The following is an 18,824-nucleotide window of genomic DNA, read 5'->3' as shown; positions in this document are numbered from 1 at the left end:
AAATCCTCCAAATAATCATCTTCTGGATTATAGCTAAGCATCAGCTCCCTCGTTTTGTCTATACTTTTATTTCCTGACGTATTTTCTTGAGTAAATACAGGATACAACCCTTCCACTACCATGGACTGTCTCCATCGTTTCATTTGCTTATCACTAGTTTCAAGCGGAAACGTAAGATAAAACTTGCTCAGACTTCTGTCACTTCTGGGTCTATCTCGCTCAAAAGCTTCAATCTCCCATTCTTCTAGTGCCTCATACTGTGTTAGTCTAGGTCTGGGATCTAACTCATTCATGCGATTTCTCAAATTATACAAAATCCTACCATTAATGGTACCATGTTCTCGGAATGCTAAAACTCCGTCACCTTTAGTGTATTCCACCCAGTTCTCTAACCATACACATGTGTGATAACCCTTTCAAACATCATGTATGATGCGGGCGTATTTGGTGGTGGGATAATAATTCCTTCTCTAATTTTAATCGGTTTATCCTTTTTAAAGAAATTCTTAATTTTCTTGACAAATGACATTTTTCTTTCACCTCCATACATGATATAACGTCTTCCTCTTATCATTTGTTCTTTTGCAAAACCCAGGTATTTTCTATCAGTTCAATTTCCAATAAATCCTGGATCTAAGTGCCACATATAATTTGAAAATGTTAAAACTTTATGGCAATTTCTCAATTTGTTTACAAAATACTTTGAATACCAGCGCTCCTCTTATTGTCAGTCACCAATCAAAATTTAGAATTCAAATAATTTCAACCAATAATTGCATGACTTTTCCCTTCAGACTAGTACTCACGCTCCTGTACTCACCCCTCCTTTACAATTATTACCTCAGCTACATGCCCGCTGCCTCAACCAATACCAGCGCGGCTCTGATTGACGTCAACGCTGCTCCGCAACTGACTCCCTCCTTTACAAGGTAATACAAAACTTATTCTTTTTCACTTTTAAATGCACATTTCATTAATTAACAACGTAAAAACATTTGCCATTCGTGACTAGTTCAAAGGAAAGATAAACTTCACTCACTACGAGTAAATCCCTTCTGCTTACTTTTCATATACTACGAGTAGATCCCTTCCGTCTACCCTTCAAGCAAGCATTAGAGAACCTGCTACTTCTTCAGACTTATCCCCACTGGGATATACTAAGGCCAAAGTTTCACCAGCGAACCCCTTTGCTATCAATCAAGCTCAGAAGAACCTGCTACTCCTTCCGTGTGACCCTTTCTAGGTGATATTACACAAAAAGTTATGCTAGCGAACTCTTTGCTATCATTTATTCACACATTCATACAGAAAATCCCTAAATAGTACTTTCGGTTTTACCTAACCATGCACTTATTTCCTACAGGTAAGTGACCTCACTGCAGTGTTGCTTCCATTTACCACCTGCTATTCTGCCCCCAGGGATTCCAGACAAAACATAAAACAGGTACGAACAAAATATTTTGGTTACTACATAAAATCAATACAGCATCAATAAAATTGATGTAAAATCAGATTTGATCGATCAATAATCAGTACATAACTAACTACCTATCTTATCTAAACCCTAACCATCCTTTGCTACCAAAAGAAATACTGATAGAGCGCGCAGGTCACCTGACTCAATTTACCATACTCACCTGGGCCCATAAAACAACACAACTTATCGTGAGTTTTAATCCGGTGATTTATAAATTTCATTTAGGACCTATACCATTGACTTACCAATCCTCGTCATCGGTACCTAAAGTCCTAAGGGATCAGAGGAGTTAGAATAATAGGTAGAATAATAACATTTGCGCTCATTTAATAACCACAAACGCATGAAAAGTTTTAAACTCATTATCTAAATTTCTTAAATGTCTTAATCCAAATATTAAACATCGAATATTTTTCTATTAGAGAGATAACGATTAAGATGAAGATATGCAATGATTTTATAAGGCAGTCTTTACGCATTTAACATTAGGGTAGGAAGAGAGAAGGAAACAGTACAATGACATACCCGCATTGAATATTTACCTAAAATGGTGTGAAGAACTAACCATGGCCACGGGTCAGTTTAAAGGACAGAACACCGAAAGTGCAGGCACCTTAAAGGCAAGCAGGTGCAGATCAGAATCAGGACAAGTAAAGCCAAATTGGATCAGGACAGGACCACCAAAGGTTAAGACCGGCACCCGCAGTTAAATTTGCAACGCCTGCGTTACTCCCTCTCTGCAGCTAACAGCCAGTACCCCAATTGGGTTATCGAATTCTCCAACAGAGTGCTCCACCAAAACCCTTACTCCCGAACCTCGATTGGGTTTTTGAATCTTCTGACTGAGTGCTCCGCCTACACTTCTGCTCATGATCACCTATTGAGTGCATTGGGTCAGTGACAGGTCAGCTATTCGGACAAGTCGGACAAATTTGCTAACTAAGACTCCTCTAGTTATACCATTTTCCAGGGCAGTGTACCACCCCCCAATGTTGCAAGTGTAAGGATATCCAATTTTGATAGGACAAAAGGATGAGGAGAGGTCATCACACCATACCAAAATGAAACTTTTACGATGAATATTAATATTTGCGTTCCCGCCCATTACATTTATTTTCCCATGTATGTTTTATTCTACCCAGCAATGAATGTTCCAATATTGGTTACATTTTAGTCCATTTGAGAATTCTGATTTCTCCGTAGGGTCAAGAGTTAAGGTTCCCACAAGCATCTTCTAGCAAGTTGACTCTTTGGCAGCATTTCAAAGGCAATTCTGCTTCATGGACTTTTCTCCAAGATGGAGTTCAGCAATAGGCGTCATGCCCAAATTGATTAACATGTAAGAATAGAAAAGAAACAGTTTGAGAACACGGAATAAATGAATGCACTGTATACCACTTATCTTTATTCTATTCTCATTACTTTATTTTAACTATTGTGTTATAAATTAGGCAGGATGAACAGCTTAGCATAAGCAGCAGTGCAAGCTTCTTGCATGTAAGGACATAAAGCAGCCATCTTAGTTTTAGTGCACAGAAGCAAAAGATTCCCTCCGAAGCAGAAAGTACGTCATGTCACGTGAGTGTGACAGACGCATGCACAATAAGAAAACCTGCGTAGCAGCGGCCATTGTAGTGTAAGCCGATTATCATTAGTAAAAGCACATATGCAAGCTTCACCTAGATGTCATGTAATGCAATATTAATAGGACAAAACATGTTGATTAGTATATTACGGGTTATTAGAGAGGGTTGATTACAAGCAAGTCGCTTTACATACGCAACCTTGCTCCATCACTACCTTAAAAATACTATTTCCACTCAAATACACGCACACACCCTAAACCCTAAAAATGCTCTTGCCAACCAAATATAATCACCCACACTAAACCCTACAAATTCCATTGCCACCTAAATACCCAACCTAAACCCTAAAAAGACATATGCCACCCTAACACCATTACCCACGCTAACCCCTAAAAATATAATTGCTACTCAAATACACTTACCCACCCAATAGCTCCAAAATACCCATGCCACCCCTGCCCCTACAAATTCCCTTTCCACCCAAATACCCCTACCCACCCTAATCCCTTCCCTAGCCACCTTAAACGCTCAAAATTTGCTTGCCATCCAAAATCCCCCTAGCCACCTCAAGAATACCCTTGCCATTTAATTACTCTTACCCACCCTAAACCCTAAAAATAACACTGCATCCCAAATACCCCTACCCACCCTAAACCGTAAAAATGCCCTTGCCACCAAAATACCCCTACCCACCTTAAAAATAGGCTTGCCACTCAAATATCCTTACCCACCCTAAACCCTAAAAATGCCATTGCCATCCAAATATCCTCACCCACCCCTAATCCCTAAAAATGCCCTTGCCCCAAAATATTTATTCTGGGTAGGTACAGTTAGGTGAGTATTTACATAGGCAATGCTAATACTTTTGCCAACATTTAACAAACCATCATGAAACTTTTAAAAAGTGCTTTTTTGGTTGCCTAAAGGTTTAGAATAATCCATCAAGTGGGGTTTCAGAAAAAGGGGGGTCCCTCTCCATGAGCCTATCATGACCCAAAGAACCCCATCCCCTGACGGGCTCACTTGCTGTGTCTCGGAAGCCCACCCTCTCACCCTCTGGACACAGTGGTTTCCCTGTGAGCAATGGCATTGGAAGGGAAACATGCTTGCTCGCATCTGGTGGGAACATTTTCAAATCTCTGACCAAACTGAGAAAGCACAAAGTCTGATTTGAAGAGATTTATAAATGGACCCGTTGGCTAGGAGCAGGCTTCTGTTCTGTTTCCCTGTCTGCACTAATGCGGGCAAGGAAACAGAATAAAATATTGCTCCTGCCCAGAGGGCAGGAGCTTAAATAGCTGTCTCCTCTGGGAATGGCAATGTCGGCTCCTGCAGCATTTGGAAAGCCAGCTGGTGCCATGAAGGTCTTCGGGCTCCCTCTGGGGCCCCCAACATTGTGCCTGGTGGGTGCCATGTATATTAAAAACAGGCCACAGGGATGAGGTGCCCGGGGCCTGAGATGGCTCCTACCCTGTCCAATGGATGGGGTTCACAGGGACTATTAAGGCTCAGGGAGCGGCACTCTGCACCCCCCTCCTCTTCTTAATGAGATACAGCCCCTAGTGATAGAGTGCCTGGGGACTAATAAGTCTCGGGGATTGGGCCACGCAGTCCCCTCCCCTTTTTAATGTCATGCGGCCTCAGGGGATGGGGTCCCCAGGGGCTAGTAAGGCTCAGAGAGGGGGTCTATGCGGCGCTCCTCCCCTTTTGTAAAATGGACAGTCCCAAGGAATGACACTTTTATATTGTTCTTGATCCCGGGAGATGGGGTGCCAAGAGGCCAATTATGGCACAGGGAGGGGGCTGCATAGCCTCTCATCTTAGAATTTGCTCCCAGGGCGGAGGCCCCAAGGCTCAAGAAGGCTCAGGATGGGCCTTGTGTGGCTCCCTTCCCCTTCTTTATTGTATTTGGTCCTTGGGGAAGAGGTCCCTGTGGCATGTTTAGGCTAGGGTAGGGGGGTTTCACGCCACTGACCTAAAGTTCATTCTCTCAAATGTTTTCTTTCATTACTCACAATATTCGTATTCAGACTTTTGAATTCCACAAATATGTTGTTATTTTTACAACCTTATTTTCTTCATGATTGTCTTAAAAACATGAAATTTATAAGTTACACTAACAATACAACACAAAAATCATTACGATACATTGATGTAAAAATACCTACCCCGTTTATGCCACCCTTACTCATCCTAAACTACACCCATACACATTCAAAAACACACACTAATCCATGACCGCGAATGCCATTACCACGCACAACCTTTACCACACATTTTTTAACAACAAATTTGCCTTTACTACACATGCCTTCACAACAAATGTCATTGTAAAGGCATGAATGTTAAAGGTATATGTGTGGTAAAGGTTTTCCCTGACCCCTTCCTTGAGCCCTAACACTGGTTCCTGGTACGCTACCAGCGTGTCTCAGCCCGTGTTGAAAAAACCTATTGCCTGAGCTCTAAAAGCAGAGACCAGTGTGATCCCCCTGGTCCCCAGCCCCTGTAAAAAATGCCCCTCCCCTCCCCTGAATCCTAAAAGCAGACCCCTGGGCAACCCCCCTGGATCCCACCCCTTCTAAAAAATACCCTTCCCCTGAGCCCTAAAACCGACCCCTGTGTGACACCCCCCTCGCCCCCAGCCCTTCTAAAACATACCCCTCCCTTCTCCTGCACCCTAAAAGTGAACAACAGTGCAACACCATCCGGCCCCCAGCCATTCTTAAAGCTACCCTTCAACTTTGCCCTAAAAGTGACACCAAACATGACCCCCAGAGTCCTTTTTAAAAATACCAACACCCAGCCCAAAATCATGAAACTGCAGCCCCACCCCAGGCCCAGTTTCCCTTATCTCTCCATGACGACCAGGCAGCTCCTCTGCGTGGCGGCACATGTCATAAAGTGAATAGAAAGCGTCTCTCTGTGTCCTTTAACAATGCTGATAGTCTTCACCCCTACCACACATATACCCTTACCGCAAGTACCACACATATAACTTTACCATACATACCTGTACAACATAATTTGTTTTAAAAGCATAATTGGTAAAGGCATATATGTTGCAAAAAAATGTGTGGTAAAGGCTATGCGTGGTGATGGTGCATGCATTGTAACACATGCATTGTAAAGGCTATGAGTTGTAACTACTTTGTTGTAATAGCATTTTTCCCAGGTAGACAACTTCTTATTCAGGTCTTCCATTCTTGCATCTTGATCTGGGATCTCCACATGATATTGTTCAACGTGCGTTCAGTGGATTTCACGTTTTCAACACTACCTTTGTCAGGAACTATAGATAGTATACAGTAGTATGCTTTCCTTTACCCAAGAAAACAAGCGGGGTAGATTACATGCCGGTTCTAAACCTATGCCATGATACTAATTTGAGCTGGCATCCTTATTTCTTCCCTGTGCAATAATAGATACTGTAAGTATTACTTCCAGGACTGCCCATGTCTCTTGGTCCACCATCATAATTCAACAGACCTCCGATCTCTAAATTAATCAAATACAGTTAATAATTTTTTCATCCTTTTTAGGTGAAGCCTAGGCAGTGTTTAATTGCTTTCTACGGGACAGGCTGTATTTAGTAAAAGGACTTTCATCTCACCTGCTGCTTACCACAGGTTGACTCCAGTGTTCTTTGCTGCCTCCTAATTGGTACGCGCAGCTGATATGTCACTTCTGTTCCCAGTTAAGGAGCACAGGCCAAATACAGAATAACTCCTGTTGATTAGGGCTCGTCGCCTGCGATGAAGGTACTGTGTCTTCTACCCTCCTCCCATTCCCCCTGCCCTCTTTGCCAAGGTATGTAGGCATTTATTTCTTGCTTTAACGCAGTTACCTGTAAGGCGTGGTGTATTTACTGCTACTGTTTGCACGCAAGCACTGGCCTTGCCAATGATGTCTACTATAGACGGCTTCGGGTTCCGCTTCAGCGCACGACATTGCTCCTAGTTCACTTAATCTCCCAGTGCCGTCCCCTCCTGCACCCCCAGTCACCACCTCTTGCTTTTTCGCTGCTTTTTAATCTTGGTGAATTTACTGCCTCAAATATTTGGTTGGGGCAATAGGAGTAAAATGTGACTGGTTTGGTTGTTGGTGTGTATTTTTGCTTTCACACATTTCCCTACGAGGTGTGGTGTGTTTACTGCTATGATCTGCATGCAAACACTGTGGTACAAAAGGGGGTGGTGATGGACGGAGCATCTGAACCAATCAAACACTCACACCCAGTCAACAGATCTGGGTTTAATCCATCACCGTTCTTTAGCCCACTCTGCCACCCCAGTTCAGACATGGCTATATGCAAATCAGTCTGACCCTGTGCCTCGTGGGAACAGTCCAGCCCGAACTGCCAAGCCATGCCTTCCCTGGACCGGAAACAAGCTTCCGAGGACCGGTTTCTGGCATTTCATCCGTCTTCAGCCCGACTTGCTTGAATCCAGTGGCAAAGTGAGCAAGGGACTCACGTCTAAGCATACCCTGCCAACTTATGGCGAACAAAGTGGTACAAAAGGGGGTGGTGATGGACGGAGCATCTGAACTAATCAAACACTCACACCCAGTCAACAGATCTGGGTTTAATCCATCACCGTTCTTTAGCCCACTCTGCCACCCCAGTTCAGACATGGCCATATGAAAATCAGTCTGACCCTGTGCCTCATGGGAACAGTCCAGCCCGAACTGCCAAGCCATGCCTACCCTGGACCGGAAACAAGCTTCCGAGGACCGGTTTCTGGCATTTCAGCCATCTTCAGCCCAGCTTGCTTGAATCCAATGGCAAAGTGAGCAAGGGACTCACGTCTGAGCATACCCTACCAACTTATGGCGAACAAAGTGGTACCAAAGGGGGTGGTGATGGACGGAGCATCTCAACCAATCAAACACTCACACCCAGTCAACAGATCTGGGTTTAATCCATCACCGTTCTTTAGCCCACTCTGCCACCCCAGTTCAGACATGGCCATATGCAAATCAGTCTGACCCTGTGCCTCATGGGAACAGTCCAGTCCGAACTGCCAAGCCATGCCTTCCCTGGACCGGAAACAAGCTTCAGAGGACCGGTTTCTGGCATTTCAGCCATCTTCAGCCCGGCTTGCTTGAATCCAGTGGCAAAGTGAGCAAGGGACTCACGTCTGAGCATACCCTGCCAACTTATGGCGAACAAAGTGGTACAAAAGGGGGTGGTGATGGGAGTGAGTATTTGATTTACTCAAACACTCCGTCCATCATCCCCTTTTGTATCGCTTTGTTTGCCCTAAGTTGGCAGGGTATGCTCAGACGGCAGCCCCTTGCTCACTTTGCCACTGGATTCAAGCTAGCGTGGCTAATGACGGCTGAAATGCCAGAAACCGGTCCCAGGATGCTTGTTTCCAGTCCAGGGAAGACATGGCTATGGCAGTTTGGGCTGGACTGTTCCCATGAGGCACAGGGTCAGACTGATTTGCATATGGCCATGTCTGAACTGGGGTGGCGGAGTGAGCTAAAGAATGGTGCTGGATTAAACCCAGATCAGTTGACTGGGGGTGAGTGTTTGATTTGCTCAAACGCTCCGTCCATCATGCACTTTTGTATCGCTTTGTTCGCCCTAAGTTGGCAGGGTATGCTCAGACGTGAATCCCTTGCTCACTTTGCCAGTGGATTCAAGCTAGCGTGGCTGATGACGGCTGAAATGCCAGAAACTGGTCCCAGGATGCTTGTTTCCGGTCCCGGGAAGACATGGCTTTGGCAGTTCGGGCTAGACTATTCCCATGAGGCACAGGGTCAGACTGATTTGCATATGGCCATGTCAGAACTGGGGTGGCGGAGTGAGCTAAAGAATGGTGCTGGATTAAACCCAGATCAGTTGACTGGGGGTGAGTGTTTGATTTGCTCAAACACTCCATCCATCATCCCCATTTCTATCGCTTTGTTCGCCCTAAGTTGGCAGGGTATGCTCAGACGTGAGTCCCTTGCTCACTTTGCCTCTGGATTCAAGCTAGCGTGGCTGATGACGGCTGAAATGGCCGAAACCAGTCCCAGGATGCTTGTTTCCGGTCCAGGAAAGACATGGCTTTGGCAGTTCGGGCTGGACTCTTCCCATGAGGCACAGGGCCAGACTGATTTGCATATGGCCATGTCTGAACTGGGGTGGCGGAGTGAGGTAAAGAATGGTGCTGGATTAAACCCAGATCAATTGACTGGGGGTGAGTGTTTGATTTGCTCAAACGCTCCGTCCATCATCCTCTTTTGTATCGCTTCGTTTGCCCTAAATTGGCAGGGTATTCTCAGACGTGAGTCTCTTGCTCACTTTGCCACTGGATTCAAGCTAGCGTGGCTGATGACGGCTGAAATGCCAGAAACTGGTCCCAGGATGCTTGTTTCCGGCCCTGGGAAGACATGGCTTTGGCAGTTTGGGCTGGACTGTTCCCATGAGGCACAGGGTCAGACTGATTTGCATATGGCCATGTCTGAACTGGGGTGGCGGAGAGAGCTAAAGAATGATGCTGGATTCTGACACTCGGACAAGACGGAAGTCCTCATCCTGGGATCTTCGCCCTCCGCCTGGGATGACTCCTGGTGGCCCCCAGCCCTGGGCACCACACCCAAGCCAACCGACCACGCACGCAACCTGGGCTTCATCCTGGACTCCTCCCTCTCGATGACCAGACAAGTCAACGCCGTCTCCTCATCGTGCTTCAACACCCTGCGTATGCTTCGCAAGATCTTCCGCTGGATCCCGACCGAGACCAGGAAGACTGTCACCCAAGCACTCGTCACCAGCCGACTGGACTACGGAAACGCCCTCTACGCCGGAACCACAGCCAAGCTACAGAAAAGACTCCAGCGCATCCAGAACGCCTCCGCCCGACTCATCTTGGATGTCCCCCGACGCAGCCACATCTCCAGCCACCTGAGGAACCTGCACTGGCTCCCCGTCGACAAGAGGATCATGTTCCGGCTCCTCACCCACGCACACAAGTTTTTGCACGACCTGGGCCCCAAGTACCTCAACGACCGCCTGACCTTCTACACGCCCACCCGCCAGCTACGGTCCACCAGCCTCGCCCTCGCAGCCGTACCACGCATCCGAAGAGCCACCGCCAGAGGAAGATCCTTCTCTTACCTGGCTGCCAAGACATGGAACTCCCTCCCCATCCACCTTCGGCTTACCCAGGACCATCTCGCCTTCAGGAAACAATTCAAGACCTGGCTGTTCGAGCAGTAGCATACCCCTTCCCCAAGCGCCTTGAGACCCTCCAGGGTGAGTAGTGCGCTATAAAATGGCATGATTGATTGATTGATTGATTGATTAAACCCAGATCAGTTGACTGTGGTGGGTGTTTGATTTGCTCAAACGCTCCATCCATCATCCCGTTTTGTATCGCTTTGTCCGCCCTAAGTAGGCAGGGTATGCTCAGACGTGAGTCCCTTGCTCACTTTGCCACTGGATTCAAGCTAGCGTGGCTGTTGACGGCTGAAATGCCAGAAACCGGTCCCAGGATTCTTATTTAGGGTCGAGGGAAGACATGGCTTTGGCAGTTCGGGCTGGACTGTTCCCATGATGCACAGGGTCAGACTGATTTGCATATGGCCATGTCTGAACTGGGGTGGCGGAGTGAGCTAAAGAATGGTGCTGGATTAAACCCAGATCAGTTGACTAGGGGTGAGTGTTTGATTTGCTCAAACGCTCCGTCCATCATCCCCTTTTGTATCGCTTTGTTCGCCCTAAGTTGTAGGGTATGCTCAGTTACCTCCAGTATGCGCCAGGGAGCTACGTTGCAGAGAGTTGTTCAGGGGCCACTCCCCCTTTTTACAATACTCTTCAATGCAGCTCCGTGGCACTTACTTGAGGTACCTGTTGGGCTAGTTGGCCCCTAGGGGACCTCTGGATTGAAGAAGAATTAATTCCCTAACTTAAAATGCACCACAAGGCATGTTTGCACACATATCACCTCAAGCCCCGCCCCTACCGTTACCACTGTGCAAACACACCCCGTAGCGCGTTCTAATTTGGGGGATACATATATATTTATTTATTTGTTAAGGTGAATATTACAAAATGTTCGTTCACTAATATGATATTTCTCTTTGCGATTTCGTTATTTAAGAACCGTCCGTCATTATTATTTTGATTACAATTCTAGAAACTATCCCTCTTTCTTTATTATTACCTGTCTCCCTCCTCCCCTCTCCATTTCAACATTGCGGAGACAATTGCTGATGCTATTACCCTCTGGCATTTGCCCGATTAGCTCCTCGGCGTGCTCCAAATGCAGCAACCACTGTCTGTCCAATGGCTGCTGAATCTCTCCTGAGCCTACTCCTCCCTTGCGGCTGTTCTCCTGTTTCGAAACGAATGCGTAAAGCAGCCATAAGTTTAGTCTGCATTCCTTCCCACCCAGTGTGCTTCTTGTAAGCCGCTTGCCCCTGCGCATTGCGTATCCCACTCCCCAACCTCTTCTCACCTGCCTCTGGATCTTCTGATGCGGTGGCAAGCAGACAAGTAGGGTCACCTCCACACCTTCTGCTGAGCTCCTTGTTGGACGGGACCGCATGCTACTCCTAGGACCACTAAAGCATATAGGCCCAGCAAATCTTCTCTGCCTGTCTTGCAGAGAAACCTCCGGTACCTCCTCAATGCACATTCCACCCGCAATTATTACTGATGTACCACCCAAATCGAACTGCTCTGCCTATCCTAACCAAATGCTACCCTTTTCTCTATTGCTATACACTCCCTTGTACTACTCCCAAACCTCAAGGTACATCAAATGCCAACCCGCACAAGTCCAAACTAATTAAAGGTAATGTGCTTATACCCCACCACTCAGTCGCTGTTCAAACTAAAATGGCTCCAACCATTGTGTGGCTCACAAACCAAACCCCCCTTTTAGCCCCTACCCATCTGGGTTCTGCCCCAATCAGGTCTTGCAGTCCTTGGACTGCACGACTACACCCAAGCAGCTTGGTGGCGGTGGAGACTTTCAAAGTCAACTACCCTACAAGCTCCCATGTTAATAGTAAGAAGTATAGTAAACAAACTGCTCACAATCAAGATCAGTCAAACTCTATGGTTGTGGAGTGTAATCGATTAATGTTCCCAAAGATCACATCACCAGCAGCAACAACACCATTAAAGTGTGGTTTATTCTACACATTTGTTATCTAGTAACATTTTATGTTAAGAAACAACTGTTGGACTTGGCCCTTTTGGCAGGTTCACCCCTAAACTTTTTGCTTTTATATATGACCTGATACTAGTTGTTTTTGGCTTCTGCGCACACTGTGTCCCAGTGTAAAGTGCATGCGCAGTCTGAGTGCGTGTGGTGGGATTGGCCTGCCTTCCCATGGGAATGCATGGGGAATGTGTGTGTCCATGGTAGTTCCTGATGTGTGGGGAGTGCAGGGGTGAGTTTGGTATGTGCGTACTCGTGAGATTAAATGCTGTGCAATGGTGTGTGCAGATTTAATATGTCTGGTGTGGAAGTGCCACTTTTAGAAGTTGGCAGGGCTGTGCCTTCCCTCCACAATGCTGGCTAAGCCCCCTGTGGTGCGTCTGATGTCCCTAGCCTGCCCTGTGAATAGGGAGTGGGGCTGAGCACAACAAAGTGCTCCAAAACCAGTTGCATCTGGTTTTCCCTTAACCCTGTGCTAGGAGACAACGGATATGTGTGTATAAAAAGGGGCTGTGTCCCCATGAAAAGTGTTCTCTGGATCCTATCTTGAGGGGGGCCTGCTGCTGCTGCTGGGCGCCAGGAGGTACCGCCACTGGGGACTGCCTCCCTGCCTGGAGGGCCCTGTGAGCTGGCCCCTGGGCCCAGCCTTTGCCCCCCCTGACTTCCTTCCAAGACTTTCCTGGGACTTTGGTTCTTCAGCGCCTGGGAGCGCTTTCTTTTTCATCCTGGGAAGCACTTCATGTTCCTGAGGAGTGCTTCTCCTTCTCCTGGTAGCCCTGGGCTGTGAACCGTTGCTGCATGGTGTTCGCTTGTTTCATATTTAATTATCCTCCGCGCGCAGGTGCCCACCCTGCGTCTTCCTGTTTGCTTTGTAACTAATGCGGGTGCTCACCCTGCTTATTTTGAGTCTAACGTTTATATTCATTCCGAGGGTGCCTACCACTCATTTTGCCCTGTAATAAAGAATCACCACCGCGTTCCAGCTGAACCAGGAAGTCAGGCAGCCTCTTGCTGACTTGGGCGGGGCCGCAAAAGAGCTGGAAGCCGACGGGAACCCACCCCGCTCTCCGGTGTGGAAAGGAGAAGTGAGTGGAAAGGAGAGCCCAGGCGGGAGCCTACCCCGCACTGGACTTTGCCCGAAGGAGCAGAGGAATCCTAGAGAGCCCCCGCAGTCTAGCCTGTGAGGGCGGGGCTTCTGCGCCGCAAAGGGAAGCCGCCCGGTAACAGGGAGGCTGCCGGCGGAAGCAGGGCCTGTTCCTTGTCCCCGGTGCTGCGAGTGAAGCAAGACGCCCGAGAGTGGGGCTGGTTGCGGAGGGGTGGGGAGTGCAAGGGGGCACATTGCTGGTGCCACCCCCACCTCCTGGCCGTACTTCCTTCTTTGGGGCACAGCTTCTGAGCGGACTTGCAGGAGAGCGAGCCGCTTCACTGTTGGGGTGATTTTCGCTCAAGGAGCCCCAGACTGGGGCCCCCGCCTACTTGTGCCCATTCTTCCTGTGCCTGGGGATTGCCCATGTGGTAAGGGCCATAGTTAGAGGCCGTGTCCTCTTTGGTGGCGGTCGCGCCCTACTGCCTCATGAAGGGGGACAGTTTTAATTTGTAAGCCACCGATTCCTGAGTAGGGCTCACAGGCACTGTGAGTGCCAGAACCTGCGAATCTTCACAGCTGCCCCATTTTGCCAGTGGGCAGCTGCAATGTAGGGCATATTTACTGTTTGAGGGCATATGTTTATTGTCAGAGCCAGAGGGCTCCAACCAGGCACATATTGTTTTCAGAGCCTAGAAGGCTCCAACGGTTGGCGCAATTTGTTTAAAAGGGCTACTGAGAGCCCTGGCTGCACTTTTTTTCCACCTCACATCTGCCCAGCAAGTAGTGGGCAGCTGCACCATTTAGGTACTTCATTTTTAGGGGACCTGTTTCTGAATCTAGGAGTGAGACGAACTCCTTTTCCCTTACTTTGGTCTCCACAGCTGCGCAGCACTTAGTGCCAGCTGCCACGTTTAGGCCTGTTCTTTTGTGCTGTTGCTTTTGGCTGCCTGGGCAGCCTGCCCTGACACTGTTGGACAAAGGACATTTGAGCCCCCCGGAAGGCCAGTTGGCCTGGGGTCAATACCTACTGTGATTCTGCGCAAGGTGTTTGCCTACTGTGTTTACGTTGATAATTGCCTATGGTGATTTATGCGTAATGTGCAATGCCTTTATGCCTGCTTTAGACCTCTAACTGTGTTTTATGCTTAGTAGGTTGTTTTGCCTAGTATGGCTTATGCTAGTGAGTTTATGTTTTCCTGCGTGATCTATGCCTAATGTGATTAGGATTGCGTAGTGTGTACCTACCTTTTACCAGTGGTTACTGGTTGTGTTCTACAATTGTTATTTCGTGCTCCTATGATTCTATGTTCTAGAAGTGCTATTTCTACTAAGTGCTGATTCTGACAGTGGCCCACGTGGTCCTGTCATGTGTAAGTAAACACCTGTAAATACTGCCCAGTGCCAGTTGGCATAGTGTATCTGTGTGATTATTCTGATGTAATGTGTTTTTGGTAATATAAAGGCTATTTTTATATATAAACTTGTGTGGAGTTCCTCTGTGTGGTGTGCCTAGTGTGTTGCTGCTGTGTTTGTGTGTTGCGCAAACGCTTTACACATTGCCTCCGGGATAAGCCTGATTGCTCGTGCCATGCTACCAAGGGGGTGAGCAGGTGTTATCTTTGGCGTGTAACTCCCTTGCCCTGACTAGAGTAGTGGTTTCTGCCTGGCTTTGGCGCAAGCCTTAGCCAACCAGAAATCCCGTTTCTAACAGCAACCATATGACTTTCTATGTTGTCGCTGAGATTTAATGAGCCCAGAACTCGGGTACGATCCTGCCTGCATCTGTGAGCAAAATCTGTAGCTGAAGCCAGTTTGCATGAAACAGTGGTAGACTCTTGTTTCCACCTCCCTCATGTGAGTGTAGCTATCAGTAACTTAAAACAGAATCAGCCTGCAGGCATCCCTCTTTACTGCCATTAACATGCTCCAAGAGACCCTCACTTTCTAACAAGGGTCTGGTAAATGCAATTTAAACAACCGAGGGACCTCATGCAGGCGATTCCACCACAAGCATCTTATTTCAAGAGACATTATGAATCATTACTTCTGAATTTCCTTGCAAAGGTGAATTCGTCAAAGAGAGCTTTTGAATGAAGGTCACTTTAAGTTAATAAACATATTTACATTTTAGCTCGCTTTGCATGAGTAACATAGTATCGCAAACGCTCCAAACGGATTATTTTATGCTGTGTAAGGGACTTGAAAGGCAAATAAGAATAGTGGCTGAGATACGAAGATTACTTGTTTTATTTTTGTGACTCACTGTATGATGAGGTATGGTATTGAGTTAAGAGCCTTTCTACCAGACGTGCGGGATGTAGAGAGAAAGTAATGATACCAAGCAAGGCTTGGAAGAAGATAGTACAGTACATTTAGAAAATATGTTCACAGTATACAGATTTACACCTGCAGGACAAGACATCCATCTCAGCTTTTGTGTTTGCTGCCTTATTACTATTCAACCTCCCTCTGAAATGCACATGTAGCCCTGCCTTTTTGCCCTGTCTTGCTACTCCAAATTTCCAAATTTAAATATTAAATAGTCCTTTAATCCTAAAGTTCCAGTCATTTTAGCTGACACTGAGAACACTCTTATTTTTTAATAAACTAATTAAAAGTGGTGTGGATGCTTCGCTACAACCATACGTATTCCTGAACTGGCATCGTCGATTTGGTGTGGACACATGTCAGGGACTATTTTGGTGTATTTATGGGTACAATAACGGGTGCCACATTTATGGGGGTTTGCCCAGTACCTAACTCCCATTAGACATTGTTAATTAGCATCATGAAGCATGCTCCAAGGCTGAAGAGATTTTACCATTGTTGGCTGAAGGGACATCACAATGCTGGCTATGATTTATATATATACTTGATAATGAAAGATCACAAGAAAACAACAGCCAGCCAGGGCAACAATCTGGATCCCAAAGGATACAATGAGGAGTCACAAAGAAATAAAATATCCAAGAAAGAAATATATATATATTCTTAGTAGATGGCAATGTTGAGAACCTAAGAGAATCCTTTGGCCCAGCGTTTAAACTATGAAACTTGCTAAGCCATTGTCATTGACTGTTTATTTCATGGTGTTTGAAAAAAAGCCTGGCTTAAGCCACACATGCAGATAGGTGTTCAGTTGGTAATCTGAAATGTATTACCATTGTTGAGAGAGAGGAGAAGAATCATGACCCCCTCACTGCTTCATGTTTCATTAACCTTGACCCTCCCCAAACTCAACCATGGTGGTAAATAACCCATATTCTATCCAAGTAAATATACAGGATAAATAACATGTAGTTGTGTAATATGGTCCTATATCTTTGTCTTCTGGTTCTGGTGACATCCTAAACCCTGAGGCTAAAGGCTGAGGGATTGGTGAATAACACCAGAACCCAGGATGACAAAGTAGAACCATATTGCAATGTACCTTCTAATGCATTTTCATATTAAATAATTTTTGAGTCGACACCTTAAAAAGGTATTTTTTTCCATGTAAGGCAGTGCGTGATGTAATTAATAAAAATGCAAAGATTTGTATATTGTCTATGTAGAGACTCCCTAGTCACTGTATACATTCTATGGCACAAGCATTCATTGTTTTAAAAGGGAATGTAATAATCGAGAGGAGATGTAAATGACAATGCCTTTTATTTATCAGTTTTAAAACAACACATAAATAAAAGGCATTTCCAATAGCTCAAACTTTCACAAATGCGAGACCTATTGCATTGTAAATGCTTGTTTAGGACTTGTGCCCTGCATGGGAGTCATATGGCTGTTAACGAGTGTATGCGTTTTGGGGGGTCATATGTTAACAGTGAGCTTTTGAGAATGGTTAGTGTAGATATGTATCAGTCAGCCTCCACCCTCTCCGAGGTCAGTCTGTCTCGGTGGCAGGGGGCTTTCGAAAGTCTCCACCAGTGTGCTGGGAGAGAGCCCCTCGCCCCCAGTGGCAATCATCCTCGGCCACCAATGGGCTTCGTTTTGTTTTGCTTCATCCCTAAACCTTTGCATGTTTTGTGCTAGTGCATTTTTGCTTTTTAGAAAGTTTAAACTATGGTTGCTTCTGTGTAGTACCGACATTTTAATATGGATGTGAAACCCGCAATCTAGTTACTTTTAACTGTAACACAGTAAACTTAGTTCTCCGTGTAACAAAATCCCTTCTGTAAATAACTTCTGCAGATGGGTTCATGTCTGTGAAGTATGCTACAGATACCTATATGGTGCATGTCAGGACATGAAGCATCCACTATATTAATGTGTATTTGTTGTGATCTCACCCTGCCCCTTGCATTGCAATAAATACAGAGCAGGATGCACGGGCCTGGATGCTTTCATCACTTTCTCTCTCTTCTGGTATACAATTATCAATATATTTATCTCTCCAGCTCTGTCTTTCTCTCCTGTGTCCCACTTCTTCTCCCCCTGTTTTCACGCATCTCTTTTCCCTACTTTCATCTTTCAGCAGTAGCATTCATTCACAGGATGTCCCCGCATGTGTGCTTAAACTTTCACAAATGCTTTCATTAAATCCTAAATCAATTCACAAAATAGAAATGTAGCATTTTTTGTTTCCATTGTGGGTTCCCCTGTTTGAAATAAATACAGGTTTCCATTGCTAGTTTTATTTTAGCAATAATACATGGAAAAATATATTTGTAATGTGTCATTAGTCTGCTTGTGACCATTCCCAAAAACTATAATGGTAATTTGGCTATTCTTGTGAAACAACTTCCAGTGATAGAGATTGCTGCGACACACTTCCTGTTATGGGAGTGTATGTGTTTTTCCCAGGCTTAAAAGTTGTGCTGTAAATAAGGAAATGCCCTAGTTAGCAGCCACAGTACACAATTACAAGGTCTGTGGAAAACACAAGGACCTGTCATGTTTCCCTACGAGATTCTGGCAGCAGAACACAGCTGAAAAGTTCAGGAGAATTGGGGGGTAATTTCTGTTCAAATCTCTTGCTTTCATAATAATTGGCCTCCACGAAGGTCCTTGCATGAAGCCTTATAGTCGTTACTTACCCCTCACTGAGGGTCTGCCTGCCCAACTCATGAACCTCCTGTAAACCCCATGCTTCATTATTTCTTTGGAACTGCCCTGTAGTGCAATCAGGCAACGCCGAATGGGAGGTCTGACAGATCAATTTGTGGGCTGTTTTTTTAAGCAGTTCATGGGCCTGTTTAATGGCAAGGTAGGCCTGGTTTGCACTTCCACTGACCCTGTCATCTCTCCCCCATACACCCACTGCCCCTCTCATCCCTCCCTCACACTTCCTGTCTTTTCACACATGCTACCTTCATATTCATGTTCCTCACATTGTTCACTGGTAAACCTCTTGCCTCCCACCTCTGGGTGCCCCTCACACTCGTTCCTCTATCTCTCTCTCTGGTACTCTCTCTCACCCCTCTGGAATCTTATAATATGAAAGTGTATAAGCTGTGCATAGTAGAAGTGGCAATTATAGTTAATTTAGTCTGCGCAGTGGCAACACAGTGTACAGA

Source organism: Lissotriton helveticus, chromosome 11 (assembly GCF_964261635.1).
Source record: "Lissotriton helveticus chromosome 11, aLisHel1.1, whole genome shotgun sequence".
Classification (NCBI taxonomy): domain Eukaryota; kingdom Metazoa; phylum Chordata; class Amphibia; order Caudata; family Salamandridae; genus Lissotriton; species Lissotriton helveticus.
This window is presented reverse-complemented; position numbering follows the sequence as displayed.